Raw genomic sequence first — 16,454 nt, forward strand, 5'->3', positions numbered from 1 at the left:
TATTATACTTTGCATTGCGTAACTTTTTACCATGTACTACGAATCATCATGTAAAACAAGCACCATGTAATGCTTACCGGTATGAGAAGTTTAAACAACGTTTGAAACAAGTGGTAATTATATGCTTCATTATGAGAAAACGATGAGGCATATATAGAAAGAAATTAGATTTTGTTTCGTATATTACGATTCACTGCATCGCATTATATCGAGGATACAAGCCAGACTATTTCTCAATTATAACATCTTAAAACTTGTTAATTTACAAAAATATATAAAAATTACTATATAGAATTTGGGAGTAAAGTGCAATAGAACACATCGTTTTAATTTAGCACTACCAATTTGCAATAAGATATAAATATTCGCACAAAGTTTTTTCATTACTTTCGTATCACCCATTTATCACCGAAATGGATTCCACGTGTTACGAAACATCCTGCATACAGACGTGATTGTTCGTGTGTTCTGAAAACTATGCCAATATATAATTCCGGCTATAAAGGTTTCAGAAACTTCTGTAAACTTGTTTCAATAGAATAACTATGTCAGAGCTTGTTACTCTCGTAATTTAGACGGCCCATTAACAAGCTTAAAAATAAATTGAGCAAGTAATGGCAGTTGCACAGGTAAAGTATGGAACGTGTAACTATTAATTTGTAAGTTCAAGTAAAAGTCTATAATTTTTATATTATCTAGGGATATTTTTTGGTGTTTGAATTTGAAAGAAAGGGAACAATAGAATTAGAATGTCTTTCACATTTTGCACTGCTACGCTTCCTAGACGGGCGATCCGAATTTCTGAACACGTATAGACGGTTTTTACAAACAGCTATTGATCGACAGACATATATTTACGTCAACATGGTTGTACGCAGTACCGTTAAATCGTACGTGTTCATATTTGGCATGAAAAATGGAACGTACAGGAAACAGGAACGATATTTATTTCCTTTGCGACAACGCATTGAAACTCGTTATCATATTTTCAATAAATTTTGTTAACCGACCGACAAAATAAATTCCGCTAAAAGAGGTTCCACCAAAGCAACCGTGCAAAATTATGAACGCCCGTATTCACAAAGCTAAAATTGCACATCAACTGTCGAAGGAACGATTTTTCTTTAAAAAGTAAGAAAGCAGTTTGAATGTTTCTCAAGACTATCTAATTTTAAATAATATACAAAATTTTATTCGAAAAAGAATTTGAACAGGAGAGACAAAAATTTTGTCTTATATTAAGCAATTTATCTTGCTCAAATCTGTAAGTATTTTTTTTGTTCATTTTCTTCACGACGCTAATGGTTAATAAATTTAAGGTACCGAGGATGTTGAAAACGTTTTACCATACGCTTTGAAATGTGTTTACTTTGTAGACTTACAAGCACAAAAATGCGCCGGGAATAATGTTCTTTTTAAAGCGTGTTTTGAAGACGGAAGAATTGGAAAGAGATGGTATACAGAGGGAATGGGGAAGACAGCTGAAAAATGGCACGGTCGTGGTTAAGAAATTGATAAGGAGGTTGATAAAATATGAATGTCCCGCGTCGGACACGCCACACCGTTTCTACGAAAAAGATCCTTTCATCAGCGACATTTTTCGTATTTGTTCAAATCGGTAATGTCAATTCACGATCGCCAACACTGTGCCAGAATATTTTACAGAATTTCAATTGAAAGGAACAGTGGAGCAAAAATGTTTATTACAATTTTTAACACAACGATAAAATTATCAACATACTAAATTATATCTAACTATCCCATACGAAATAATTCCAGGGAAAATCTATTGTATGTGTATAAATTAAACTGATGCATCTTTCGATAGTTTGAAATTCATTAACAAAGAGGTAATGTTGCAACATAATTATCCGTGAAATATGAATCGAACAAAGCCGGCAGGTATTTTAGAGTGATAATTTTATAAACGTTAGGATAAAACAATCGTGAAATTTATGCGAATAAATTTATGCAGATAATAAGAATAAAGTACCCTTTTTTGCATTGCGTACAATATCTTCAGCCTGATCATAAATTATCACAATATTTACTATTGTTTATATACGATATTAATATTAGGAAACAAATATTATCGTTGTAAGCCATAAAGACGACGTATTTTCAAGTTTATTAACTCAGAAGCACGTGAATTGTTTAAACCTCCTTTGTAATTTTGTGCTTCTTACAACACTGAACTCGGATCTTATACAGACTACTTTCGAATAATATAAATTACATTAAACTCGTTTAAAAGGATTTGATTTTCCTCTGAAGGAACATACGGCTAATGGTTTATACAATTTTCTAAAAGTTGTCAAGGTTAAATAGCTAAAAGGAGAAAAACTGGATTACAATTTACAGGTCCGAACGAGATCTGTACTTTCTTCAATTCATTTCTATCATTGCGATGCGACAAAAATAAAACTAATGCAAGTATAAGGAAGCTCGCACACTGCTCCCACATTGAAAAGTTCGGTAAATAAGGATACGAGCCGCACTCGATGAAAGAGATTTTGGAAACTGTATAAGATACGTTTTCTTCCTTTTTCTCGAAAAGTTGATTGACGGATTCCAGTGGCACGAAAACATCACGGAAGCCTTTCTTCGATTGTTTTCGACGCTTCGATTCGAGACAAATTACGATCATTTAACGAGAAAACAAGTGAAAAATAAGCAACGATATAGCGAACTGCAAGGATCGCCTCGTAAATGACAACGAGAACGCGTTTCGTTGAAATCACGGCAACAGAAACATCGTATCGTGGCGAAACTAATTACCAGTGGTTGTTTCAACGGCAATGCGAGGAGATCGAGGCGGAAAAAAGAGAACAAGAGAGAATGGCATTTAGACGGAGCATCTTAATAACACGATCGCAATATAATAAAGCTACGCGGAGAAAATTTCGCAACGGAAAAACGGCGCTCGCAAGTAGTCAGGCTTCGTTTGGAGAATAGAGGAAGAAGGAGACAACGATGGTGTAGGTGGAAGAGGTACGACGGGTAGGACGGGAGAATGGGAAAGCTGAATACAGCGGAAACGGCAGAAGAGGTAAACTCTGGTAATTTCAGTGATGGCTGGGCTTAGACCTCTCTATATCCGGTGAGTAACGCAAACCCCTTGGCGCAAGTCCTTCCACCTCGTGGTGCCTGAAACTCAACCCACTCTCTCTCTTCCTCTCTCTCTTTTTCTCTCTCTCTCTTTCTCTCTCTCTCTCTTTCTAATCTCACCCTCTGGTTCGCGATCATCCCTGTGTCCCTCTCATCTCATGGGAGGCGGAGGATAGCTCGCGATCCTCGGCTGCTCGGAAGCCTGGCTAATCAGCGAAGTGTATGAAGTCCCATGGATGAAAATAAAACTGGCTGGATCTCGAAAATTAAATAAATGACTCGCCTCGATTCCGTCGGCGGAAACGTACCTCGTGAAAGAACTACTGGCAGACGAGGGACGAGAAAGGGGAGGAATAAGTATAAAGAGAGTGAGAGAGAGAGAGAGAGTAACTAAGGTAGGGAGACCCGAAGAGATCGGTAGAAGGCCAAACCTCAGGCAGAGAAGAGCTAAACGACTGTTGAAAAAGGAGGACGAAGCAAACGGGCTGAGAGAAAGACATAGATAAATAGAGAGAACGAAAAAAGGAACAGAAGATACACGAAGGCAAAGGGGAACCACTTATTCGAATGAAGTTGCATCAGCGGCAGCTCACTTGCTGCAGCTTGGCCGGAAACGCCGAAAGAGGGAATTGAAGTTTCCTGATATCCCGTTTCTACCGCTGCTGAACGGGTATCGGCCTAAGAGCTGGCCGAGCTGTTGAAATTTTATTACGCTCCGCTACGCTCGGTCCCATTCCCTAATGAGCGCATTATCGTGCAAACAAGACACTTCAGCTGGAGACCAGTGTCTCCGACGATGCTCCCAAACGTACCACTTACCCCCTCTTTTACCGAAGAATATTCTTTCGTCTTATTACACGGATAGGAATAAGAGAAGAAGTTGGATTGTCTACGATGTTGCGAAAGATGAATTGCCAAAGGCCATGCTTGTAATTGCTACATCGAAGTTTCGCCAAATTTAACCAACTCGTTTCGTCTTGAATTTGAGAGAACGCAGCAAATTTCATTATATTCGGAAGATGGAAGGAACGCGATAAGTTTTGTGAATTGAAGACTCGAGCATACAGGCAGTTGCGTGTCCAACGAAGAACAACTTGGGGTGGAAAAATATAAGCCATAGGAGCTGAGGAGGTGAATGGAAAACACCGAGCGGATCGTTAGCGGAAATAAGAGAGGATAGAGGAGAAATGGTAATGGAAACACTTATTATCCCGTAGCATTATGTAAATACCGGAAGACTTATAATTTTACAACTTACTAGCGGTGACTTTATAGTTTCATCGCTCGGAGGCTGGATCCTATTCTCACCCTCCATTCTCGATTTCTTTGCAGCCGCAAGAACCTAAACCTGAAAGACCTACGTCACGTATACACACACGCGCGCCCTTCTATCTTGGTTTTCCAGTTTACTCGCCCACTCTTCACGGTTACAAAAATGAAATTGTCGCGCGAAAGAAGCTGGATAAACCTCCTTCGAGCTTTAAAAAAATCCGCTGCTCTCGTTTCTTTGTGAAAGAATATACCACGGTTCCCGGAGACTTCTTGATAAATATTTTACGACCAGCTCCCTCGCTGTCCGTTTATTACGCAATATATACGAGAGAATTTAAAAGAATAAATTATTTATATCGAGCAAAACGATTCGCAAGGTATAGAATATAAATTGGAAGGTCTAGCGAAGGCAACGTAAAAATTCCGAATGATAAAAGAAACACAAAACGTATTGGTAAGAATGAAATATGTATATCCAAGCGAGTATGTACTGTATGTCAGTATGTACGTCATAGCTCCTAATATCAACTAGTGTATTCGATAAGTTCAAGCGAGGGGTAATTTCCTTCTGGCAGCCGATTAATCTATCATCTTACTGGCTATACTCGACTAGTGTGTGGTTATTTTTTATCGCCAGTCCTTGAAACTTCGTAAAGATAGAGGGAGAAACTTCAACCCCATGAGAAAGACTATCCATCAAATGGTTTCGAATTTCCTATAACTACGGTGAAATCGTGGATGATACTGAAGATTTCAACATCCCGAAAATATTGTCGATAATACATACACTTGCTTTATCGTGTCTGTTATGCTTCACACAAGCTCAGAAAACGAAAATAGCTTTTCACGCAAGCGCGAAATGAAATATATAATAGAAAAGAAAGTGAAGAACGAATAAAATAGTGTTCCTAAACGAGCTTAGAATTACCGATTTCATTTAAAATCCACTTACCAATCCCAAAGATAAACGTTGCACGTGAAAAGATAAACGTTCAAAGATGAACAGTACACACGCAAGAATATATATTCCTATTAATCTCATAATCATTCCCCAATGCAGAAAATGGACGGAGGAAGAGAGCAAAACAGGAGGGAGGACAAGAGCAAGGTGCTGGAACGAGGGAAATGGGTAAAATAAATATTGGAATAAATGTCGGCGAGTGGGCGTGCCAGTTTTAACGGGCCCAAACCATTAAATCTGCCTAGCGAGCGCGGATATTGTCGCGTGGAATGGCAAGGAGAACGCTTTGCTCGTTTGCAATTATTGTGGAAGTTTAATCGGCCGCTATATGCCGCGCTGATGAGACTGCGAGAGCAGAGGGAGGGTATACATGCATATATGTCCGGTATATCGCGAGAACTTTTGGTACCGTATCGTTCAGAAAATGTTTCGCAATTTTTGTCCCTCTGTCCCCGCAACAGTGGCGGAAAGTAACGGCTGAAAGAGAAACAGAGAAAAGAGTCGTTTAAACAGTACGATAGCTTAAACGAAAATTGCATAAAATGACATCCAGCGATTTTATTCCCACATTTATATGCTTCTCGAGCACGGTAATCTTTTTCTATCTCTCTTCTTCCTTTTTACATTCTTTTGCACTTTGAAGATATATTTTTTTCGCCTATCTATATTCATTTCATATTATTTAATACAAAGGAAAAAAGAATTAAAATCAACATAGGGATAAGTAGGTAATTCCTCTTTCTGGCAATTATCTTAATTAACGGAATTGCTTAATGTCAGAATGGTAGTTTAATACTCCATTCTACTTTGAAATGTAATATTGATCCTAATCTTGGAAGTTACACAAAGTAATGCAAACTTGCGAGAAAACTGTTTTAAATTACAAAGTGTTATACATATTTAATCGACCAACGAAACTAAATATTATGCAAGATAATTAATTATAAGTGGATAGAATTCAGTCCTAACATTATAGAGTCTTGATTCAGACAATCTCACTCACTATCCTCGCAATCTCAAATTAAAGCTAGGCAAACGTAACCACGTTAACGAAGGCCAAACGATAAAAATACGCCATTTTCCAGATCTACTTCGAAGAAAGCAAGATACGAATGGTTGTCTAAGACTAATACTCCCCGATGGTTTAAAAAGCGGCAGTGAATCGTTCGAGAAGGCGTAAAGGGTTGGAGAAAGAAGAAAAGATTTACTTGAAAAGGGGAAGTTACCATGGAAAAGTAGGGCAAAAGGGCGGGAAATGGATAGGGCGAGCCGGTTATCGTCCACAGAGTTACGACCTTCGTCTTAGTACATGGATTCCTTTTCTTTCTTTTTCTTGCTTTCACGCTTGTCATTTTTTTCGATCTCAACGTATCCCTAACTTTACCTCCGTTTAAGTCCCCCTTTCGACCACTACTCTTGGGGCAAAACAGAATTATCCCGTGCCATGCGATTTTGACTCGTTCTATCCGTGAAAATTACCTGAGCAAGCGTTTCTTTGGTATACTATCCATTGGGGGGAAGAAACAGTTAGCGATGTTAATTGAAACTTTAACTCAAAGGGAATAATGAAGTTCGCGGCAAAGAAACTGTAGTAATTACTACGGACGAAGCTTCCCTTAATTTGTGTGTCGGAAAGATAATCTTTCGATATAGGTAATGCTGGGACGATAATGTTCGAGGTTCGAATGTATTGTTCCCTTGTGAATAATTTTGGAACTGACAGTGTTAAATAATTTTGAAACTGATAGATATAATATATCTAATGTATGAGATTCTAGTACTCAATTTAAGTGCATAAAACTCTTGTTGACCATTCAAATAATTCAAATGAGACGTTGTAATCATTTTATTATATGCACTGTATTTACAAATTTTACTGGAAAATTTATTAGTATTACTAAAAAATTATGTAGATTTATGTTCTAAAAAAAAGAGTGTCCTAAAATTTGTCTTCGAAATAAATTGTCTTCAACAGATCACGAACTACGTGAAAAAACATTTTTTTTATAAAACATCATCACCTACGTATAACTCTCAGCAATTCATGACACTATTTTACTATTGTTTTATTTTAACTATACGTTACTCAACACATTCGAACATACGTCGCCACAACATTATCCCCTGACACCCCCCCATATTTCACTAGTACTTGCTGACTATTACCTTGTGTTCTCAGGTACAGCTCGAACAAAACGGTACGAGATGCTCGCGAAAAATCCGTGTTGCTCGAAAAAGAGGTAGACAACGTGGCAGCAGAGTTGCACACGGGATTAAAACGGCAAATATCAAATTTTCCTCGTGTTGGTGTCTATCTTACCGGATGCAGCTGCAGCCTGCGAGCTCGCGGCACTGGCACTAGTGCTAATTTCTCGGGTGTCTGACGTTTCAGAATTTAAGTCACCGGTCATAAATACCGAAAAGAGGTTAAAGCGTGGAAGGCAGGTTATCAGCGAGCGGACGGTAAGGCGCTCAACATTCGTCTGTGGTTCGGGTCATTGCTATCGCACTGTCCAGCCCTGACCCTACCTTACCCATCCCGGTTTTTACATGGCCGCGTAATACCGCGATTCTACAAATTTACCGTTGCTACGTGGTCCTTACCGTAGATTATACGCACACACCATATCAACCACTATACCCAGAAAAATTTTTTTTTTCTTACACAACATTTTAGTGTCCAATCAAGTCAATACATGACACAACGTAAAGCAAGTTCGATAATTTAAATTCTAGTCGATTGTTCCGATTCGAGTCGAAAATTTGATGGTTTTCTCTGATTATGAGGAGTCGATGGAAATTTGAGAACTTTCTTGGAGTATTTTGGAATATGAACAATGTAAATTCCCGGATAAAAACTTGCATTTGAAGCCAAAATATAAACCAAAATAAAAGAGATGAAACCTTTTTCGAATCCATGTCCATATTTTTCTCGAAGGGAGTAACTGGAGTAATAAAACCAATTATCTCTGCAATTTTTCAAGCCTGATTCTTATGCCTTAAAAACATCTTCAATTACTAAAAGCCTTCTCCTGGGTCTCTTTATTCCTGAAATCGTACCGATGGTAGATTTTTCTTCCGGAGAAAGAATTATTTCTCTTTCGCTTTTCGAAAGAGTTTCAACGTTTTGTCAGCAGGATCTTTTTCCTATTGTTAACGTCGACAAAGACTGATTGCAACAGGGCCAGCCGGCTGTGATAGATCCTTCGATCACGCGGAAACGAATCCTTGGATGCAGCGAAATACTTTCTCCCTATAAATGATGCTGATGTAATAGATGTCGTTGCTTTATATTAAATGGTCAGAGATCTCTTTCCTCGTTAGCCGGCGCATCCTTCGAGCCAAAACAATGAAGGTTTACTCGGACTGAATGGAGGACTCGCCCGTCGTGCATTGTGCTCCCTTTGAATTGTAATCATCGTACATCTGCTCGCGCGGTAGAACGTGAATAGTTCGAAAGAAAAGGAGCTCTGCGAGCTTGAAGAATAAGTATTTTGAATGGTATAGTGGTTCAAGGCTAACTAGATCGAAGCCGTCGCCATTCTCACGACAGAATTTCCGTCATCGTCAAGCCGTCGTGTATATTTTTTTCTTCTTCTTCTACTATTTAAAGTCACAAAAGAACGTTCGACCAACGATTCAGAATTAGTTCAGGCGATGTGTTATAACCGTAAATCAAAATTGCTCTTTAAATAGGTTTTAATTAACGATGGTATTCGCTGAGTGTAACCATGATTATTTGCTAATTAAACATTTTAACCGATTCGCACGCACGAATGAGCGACTAATTATAATCTCGATGCGTCAAAGGGAAGCTCGCCAGGGTCAAAATTATTCTCCATGCCCGAATTCCCATTTTCGAGGTTTCATGAACCGGCGTGCAGCCAGCGGTTTCGATTTAATAATCAAAAGTTCGATACACCTTTCTCTATCGCCCTAAATCCAACCCATTACATTCACCGCGCGGTTGCGATTTACCTCCTTGCTCTTAGCTACTCCACTAACTTAAACTGTTGGACTTGCGACTTTAGGGGATTACCAGAGAATTTACCAAACTCTCCGGCACGGCAAACTACCACCGTTTAAACTCCTCTCCGATTATTTCCGAATTATCTTTACGCATCCGTGTTACGATTATCTTGGGAAATTGCGTTATTTAGGTAACCTTCTTTAAAACAGACTCAATTAAATCGAAGAGAATCCTTAAGCCTTCTTTATAGCTCATCTTTCTATCAGTCCTCTTTTATACTTTCAATTACACTTAACTGAAGAAGGAAGTTAAAGCAAGTGACTTGAAGTTAAAACGTTAAATCTTTGGTATTAAAAGTAATCAAAGTTTTGTCTATAATATTAAAAAAAAAGATGATTTGATTGATCTGTATATTGTTAAAGTGATTAAAGTTTTTCTGCTTGTTTTAAAGATCGTAACAATATTAAATGTTATACAGTGCCGTGAATAATTATAAACTTTACCCTATTTTTAAATTTTTCATAATATTAAAACAATAATTGACAAATTATATAATTTCGTATTATAATGTAGAACAAAACTAGATGATACAACAAACATAAAGTTTCTTCTTTTGAAGTCTGGAAAAAATTAAATTTTCTCTTAAAATTGTGTTTTTGGCTGTGAAGAAATATAAATTCAATGTCAATTTTGTTATCTATCTGTTTATTATCCTTTATTTCTTATTACTTTATTAATCTGATAAGTATATTATCCACTAACTTGTTTAAAGTTTCGTTTTGCATATCCATCCACACAGATTTTATTCTTTTTATAAATTTCACGATATCTTCTGTAGGTGACTTCTGACTGGAAACTTCTTTTGCTAGAATTCCCCATAGATTCTCGATCGGGTTCAGATTAAAATTCAAAGCTGGCCATTATAATAGTTCTATTCCGAAATCATGAAACCACTTTTTTGTAATAATAGCTGTATGAAACGGAGCATTATCTTATTGAAAAATTGCCCTTTTGTCTTCTATTTCAGTGATGAAATGTAATAATACATTATGTAACATCTCCTAATATTCATTCTATAGCGTTCAATTTACCTTTTATGAAAATAATTTCTCTTAACGTATTCAGCTAAGATCAGTGATTTCTTGGAAATATTGGAAAAATAATGCAGAAAATGTGTTTGAGTCTATAATTATTTACAGCACCGCACTTATCTTTTAATTATCTGTACTTGACATTTTTTTCTTATTGCCATTCAAAAATCTATCCTTGACGAAATCCATAAGTCGAAAATGATTACTATGCTACAGTTATTATAACCACAGAATTCCAGCACAAGTAAATATCATAAAATCATCTAATAGCGAATATTTCATAGCGACAGAGTGTTCCTCACTGTCTGTTCCTTAAAATGTTTGAGTCAAAGAGAGAAGAAAGGAGAGGAAAAAGAAGAGATAAAGAGAAATACAAAAAAATCTCTGCACGTAGGAATTCCGTTCTTTTGGCGGAAATTCGATGCTGATGTGTCGGCTTTCGGCCGGGGCATGATACATTTATTGATCCTGTGGCATCAAACGTTTACGAGTCACTCTTTGAGCGCGAAGATGAAAGCATCGACGCCCGACAAGTGCACGCGTGGCTTAAGCACGCTTCTCTATTTTTACTGTGTGTGCCTTTGATGCACATTATCAGGACTCGCCTTTTATTCAGACGCCCGAAATGCTCGGCGCTCTTTTAAACCCGACGGCACGCTACGCGGAAGTCGTGCCTTGATTGTACATTTATATTTTTTCCTCCTAGCGAGACCGTCGATAGTTCGTCGACTCTGTTAAAAAGTAAATCGTCGGTATTGATTTTTTCCTTCCATCGTCCTTCCATCACTATTTTCATGAAAATTTCAGGAAAAATACGCGACTATGTAACCCCTAATTCCGTATTCGAATCCTAACAAACGAGATTCTAGAAAGAAACGTAACAAACATTACATTTCACGAAGAAACTATATGCACATTTAAGGATAAAGTGCGTACGTTTCCGCAGTGACGTAACGGAATTAAATGGAACACTCACGGAGTTCTAGAATGAGTCGTTCGAACGCAGTCAAGTCCTCGGGAACGAGATCGATAGGTGAATTACGAAACCAAGCGACGAAATCGATCAGAGAGTGGAAAATTGTCATCGAACACTTTGCGGCTCGTTATTACGAACTTACGCGCGGATGTTCGTTTGATCGATTTTCGCGCGAACGATGATTGAATCGAAGCTCGAGCCTTGGCAGGTACCGCGAAATTCGGGAAGAGAAGAAAATAGAATCAAGATATCCCGGTGACCGAGTCTCACGAGTATTAGGTAATAAAAGAGGATACTCGAGGGGCTGCCGAGCGGTTTTTATCGAGTTGCATGCCTGAGATTTCGGCGTCGCTCGTAAAACTCTACCCTAAACTCTTATCCCCTCTACGGTGGAGTCGAGCTATTTCACAAAATATCTCCAAGTACAACGCACGCTCCCCAAGTCATCCTAGGGAGACTCTCGTATAAGCTTCTGTACTACCGTGTTCAACTAAAATTGGAACAAACTACGGGATCTGCTTCAGATTGCGTGTCATTGAACAAAAACACGCGTGCATACGTATATTTACGTAATTCACGTGTATATACGCCCAATTACGACGAGTTCGTAGATTGACGAGAATGATATGTATATCGACTTACAAAAATAATGATTTAATATGTTGTCGGAATTGGGATATGTTTGTATGTAAATGTTAAATATCACAGAATATTTAGAAAAATATTATAACTGAAGGATACGCTAAATTAAGATTAGCACGATCGATAATAATCAATACAATTTTATGAAAAATAATCACTATAATTTTATGAAAATACTTGAACAAATATTTTATAAATACACCTTGCGTGTAATACGAAACATTTCGAAATTTCATTAACACTGTAATGAAATCCGACAATTGTGATTTAATAAGCAAGTTTGAAGTATTTTCTTTTGCTTCGAGATGGATACTTCCATAGAGGATGTTACTGAATGAAGAGAAAAAGAGGAGAATGGGAGAGCTCTAATCACGTATCTACGCTGGTAGAGCACGTAGAAATTCAATAACGACGTAAACTCGATCACGACAGGCAGGAGGTAGCACATTCAACAACCGTTTGCCACGTCACGGAACACGGAGGGAAGGGTAGATAGCCGGGGTGAATTGACGGTAAGGATACCATTGTAATGTCCCATTCAATCGTGTACAACAGAAACACCATTAAGACCGTTTGCACCGTTTCAATTAAAACGTAAACCAGCGACTGAGATGCCATTGATTTCGACGTAACGCCATTGCAATTAGCCGCTTTTGATTGCCGCTGATTAGGGGAGTCAGCCGAATTGACCAAAAATAATCATGGCTATTGTATCGCACAGAATTTCGAGTAATTATCGATTTTAGGTTGGATATCTACGGTACGTACTGAATCGTGTAACTGATTTCCGATTCAGCCCTGCCTGAACGTTTTCGTCATGAGTATTCTAATCCAGCTCTCTCCCTCCCTCCCTCCCTTCCTCATTCTCTCTCTCTCTCTCTCTCTCTCTCTCTCTTTCTGATTAATTCGAGCAATTCGAGTGCGCTTCCGGAGGATAATCAGCGATAAGATGTAATATCGTTCCAGGGGAATCGTCGCATAAATTCTAGTAACTTCTTGTATTAAAATGTGGATATCTCTGTTTAAACGTGTATAATGGATGTTTCAAATGAATTTACGAGATGCCTTCAAAACGGAACTACTTGAAAATTGCGTACTTGAAAATTTGTTCGAATTAAATTGATAAAATTATTCTACTGTCTACTTGTCGCGTATAGTAAAAATATATTAATTTTTTAGGAATTTGAATTCCTTCGTGAACGAATTTATTAGGACTAGATAGAAATAATAAATTCCTGTTTTTCTGGGAAAGTAAATGTATGGCCACGTACGTGTCAATATCTTGCGCAATGTATTAAAAGTAGAAATAATAATTTTACACAATCAAATTCGAATAATCAACAGTAACCTCCAAATGAAATAAGAACAACAATGTAATCAAACAACATTCCAGGAATATAATGATAAAAATAAGATTATAAAAGCCACAAATGTCAAATAAATTTCTATTTCCTCGAATTTACCATTACGTATGTCGAGACAATGCGCATCGTGGATCTTTATGAAAAATATCTGTCCGATACGTTAGCGGAGCGAGCACGAACACCGACACGTTGTGATGCCGTGATACTATCGTTGTATTAACACGTCACATTCAAATCGTACGTGTCTACCTTAAATGAGACACGCCGAGGTCTGATGCAATGTGCATTTCCACACATTTTCCATCGATCGCGCGGGCAAACACATAGAACTGGCGGTCAACGATAACGCACGATACCACTGTATGCCGCGGTTATAAATCACCGCACAATGCATCGTGTCGCTGATCTTTGCGTTAATCACATTCAGCCATTTAATAGAAAGAAATATCGAAAGTAAACGTTTCCGTTGCACACGCGTGCGTGGCATCTATGATCAGAAAAGTATCTTAAAGGCTCATACTGTACATACATGCACGTTTAAAAAGTGTTCGTCTAAAAATCCATCGACAGAAACGTTTTAATTCGAGCTAAAAAGGAATATGCATTATTATCACGTGGTGGAATCAAATAGCTGACGGTTCTTCAAATACCTATATTTGCATTATCGATTTAATATAATATTTATCATAATGCAATATTTTATTATAATTATTGAAAACAAGCAGACGTTTGGAAGAGTATTATATTTGCATTACTGTGAATATTTCAAATATTTCATTGGTTATTTTGTCAATGAAAACGTTAGTAATTTATTATATATAAATTATGAACACACCAGAAAAATTCAGTTGCTATTCCGAATATATATTAGCAATACAGAAATTATAAATTGAAAAATGTATCTACACTAAAAATTCTTTCTATGACATGAATTTCAATTGCTTTTTTGATTTATGCTATAATTCATAATTTTTTCAATAAAACTTGTTGAAATTGTACAGAATGAGATTTGAGAATAGGGACGATTAGATATTACTTCGTAAGAACTACCACTTCGCAACGTAACTAGATATTAGTTATCAGTCCTAATATCACCGAATTGGTTCTTCAAATTCTACCATATTGGAACATTTACAGAGTGAAACCTTTGATGATTATTTCTGGATATGGTATGAGTAGATTTACCAATGAGAACCTGTTGAAATTGCCTTGAAATAACGGAGAACCTTTACAATGGCTCTTGTAGCATGCATGGCTTAAACAGCCACGAAAAGGACGCGTATTTAAACGCGATTTGACGGTCAAACCTCTGGTTACCTCTGTTAACGCAGATCTTGGGGTGTAGCATACGCACGGTAACGAGGGATTAATTAACGACTCGTGTACAGCACGGAAGCCCAATGCATGTCGACCGACATGTCTGTGTTCACTGAGATAGAAACCTCAATTCTCTGTCGACCATGTACTCAGAGCATATGTATAATCTCTATCAAGGAACTAGCTAAAATTCATTTTACATCATGGAAATCAGGTTATTTTCGATTATACGACGTATCTCATGATTTCATATTGCAATGGAAATGATAATCGATAACTAGTTAGAGCTATTTAGAGCAAGCGTTTAAATCAAGGACTATGATGAATGAATTTGAATGACAATTACATTGAAATATGATAAAATTTTGGGAAATACTCCATAAAGAGATTTTATTCGTACAAAGTTGGAGATATGTATGTAGGTATCAGAAATAAATGGCAAGTAGTTTCCGCATTCGTCTGTTTGCCTCAATGTTTGTAAAAAAGACAAAAGTGACCTGTTGCAAAACTAGTTTCACAAAAGCATATGTAATTGCGTCGTTGTGATATTTCCACCTAAACTTCATTATTTGGTGAGTTTTTCTTTGACGTTATTCTGCCGAAAGAGGTCGGAAATAGGATCGCTTCAAACGCAACTCTCTTCGAGCCATGGAATTTTCAACATTAAACATCAGTTGTCGTTAAACGAAGCTGAACCGCGGCTAAGTGTATTACAATTTATGAATGTTTGCCTCCGATTTAATTCACTATTCTACAGGCAAAATGGAAAGAGAAAAATATCAATCCCATTTGCGAGGGAAATGAGATTACGATGGAGCAAAGCACGGAAGAACTTGATATCGTTAATTAAATTTCATTCAAAATAATTACTTGCGATGTATAATATTAATAAAAAGAACGAACTCAAATAGTATATTAATATAAAATGTTAAATATCAACGATATACTTTGATATTTTCTATATTAATTTTAATTTACCAAACTATTGATATCCTACAAAATGCTCAAAATGTTTCCAATTTAAACCACCCTTGTCTCTTCTTTATTAAACGCACAGTTAATTTTCGAAAACAACGCGGATCACTCTAACCAATATAACGATAGTTTGTGTCTAGTTGCGCAACTATTATGCGAGATTTAACGGTGGCGTTAATTAATAACGTCGAAGCTTCAGATCGCATAGTACGTGAAACACGCGAACTCGCGCTGGAATTGCGTGCACGCACATTGAACGTCGATGAGCCCGGCTGATTAACCCCAGCGCGAAAAAGGAAGAGACCAAGATACCAGGGGCAACTCTGGTCTCGCGATACGCACACAGGAGCGCCGATTGCTTTGGAAAATACGAGTATTGAGTATCGGGAAAATGTTTCTCGCTTCGCGTCACGATAAAACAGGGTCGAGATCGCGTTCCTTCTATATCCTAATTTCTGCAACTCCGGTACGTTCACCGATCGCGTCGCAATCGTTTCTGGAAAACGTTGCTTATAATTATCGTCCTGCAGTATCGTCGTCGGCCATCGTTAATTAATAGCGAAGTGAGTGTCTGGCGGTTCTCGTTCCGCATTGCCATAGTTCATTGATCGAAACAGCGTGTCGTGACTATATTTTCGCTCGTGCGTTTCGATTGATTCTGACTTCTATTTTTGGTATCTAGAAAAGGAAAGATTCGATAGTTGAAAATGAAGAAGGAAAATTTGGAAAATCGATCATTATCATTCGATTACATCGGAACAAGCCGCGTGAATAATGC

The 16,454-nt window shown here is 37.6% G+C and overlaps 1 protein-coding gene across 5 annotated transcripts in view; it reads right to left on the minus strand.

Annotated features, from left to right (window-relative positions):
* The window catches only part of LOC126918485 (RNA-binding protein Musashi homolog Rbp6), a 771,768-nt gene that overhangs the window by 216,156 nt on the left and 539,158 nt on the right, over positions 1–16,454 (minus strand). The window lies entirely within an intron of this gene.

Source organism: Bombus affinis, chromosome 7 (assembly GCF_024516045.1).
Source record: "Bombus affinis isolate iyBomAffi1 chromosome 7, iyBomAffi1.2, whole genome shotgun sequence".
Taxonomy (NCBI): domain Eukaryota; kingdom Metazoa; phylum Arthropoda; class Insecta; order Hymenoptera; family Apidae; genus Bombus; species Bombus affinis.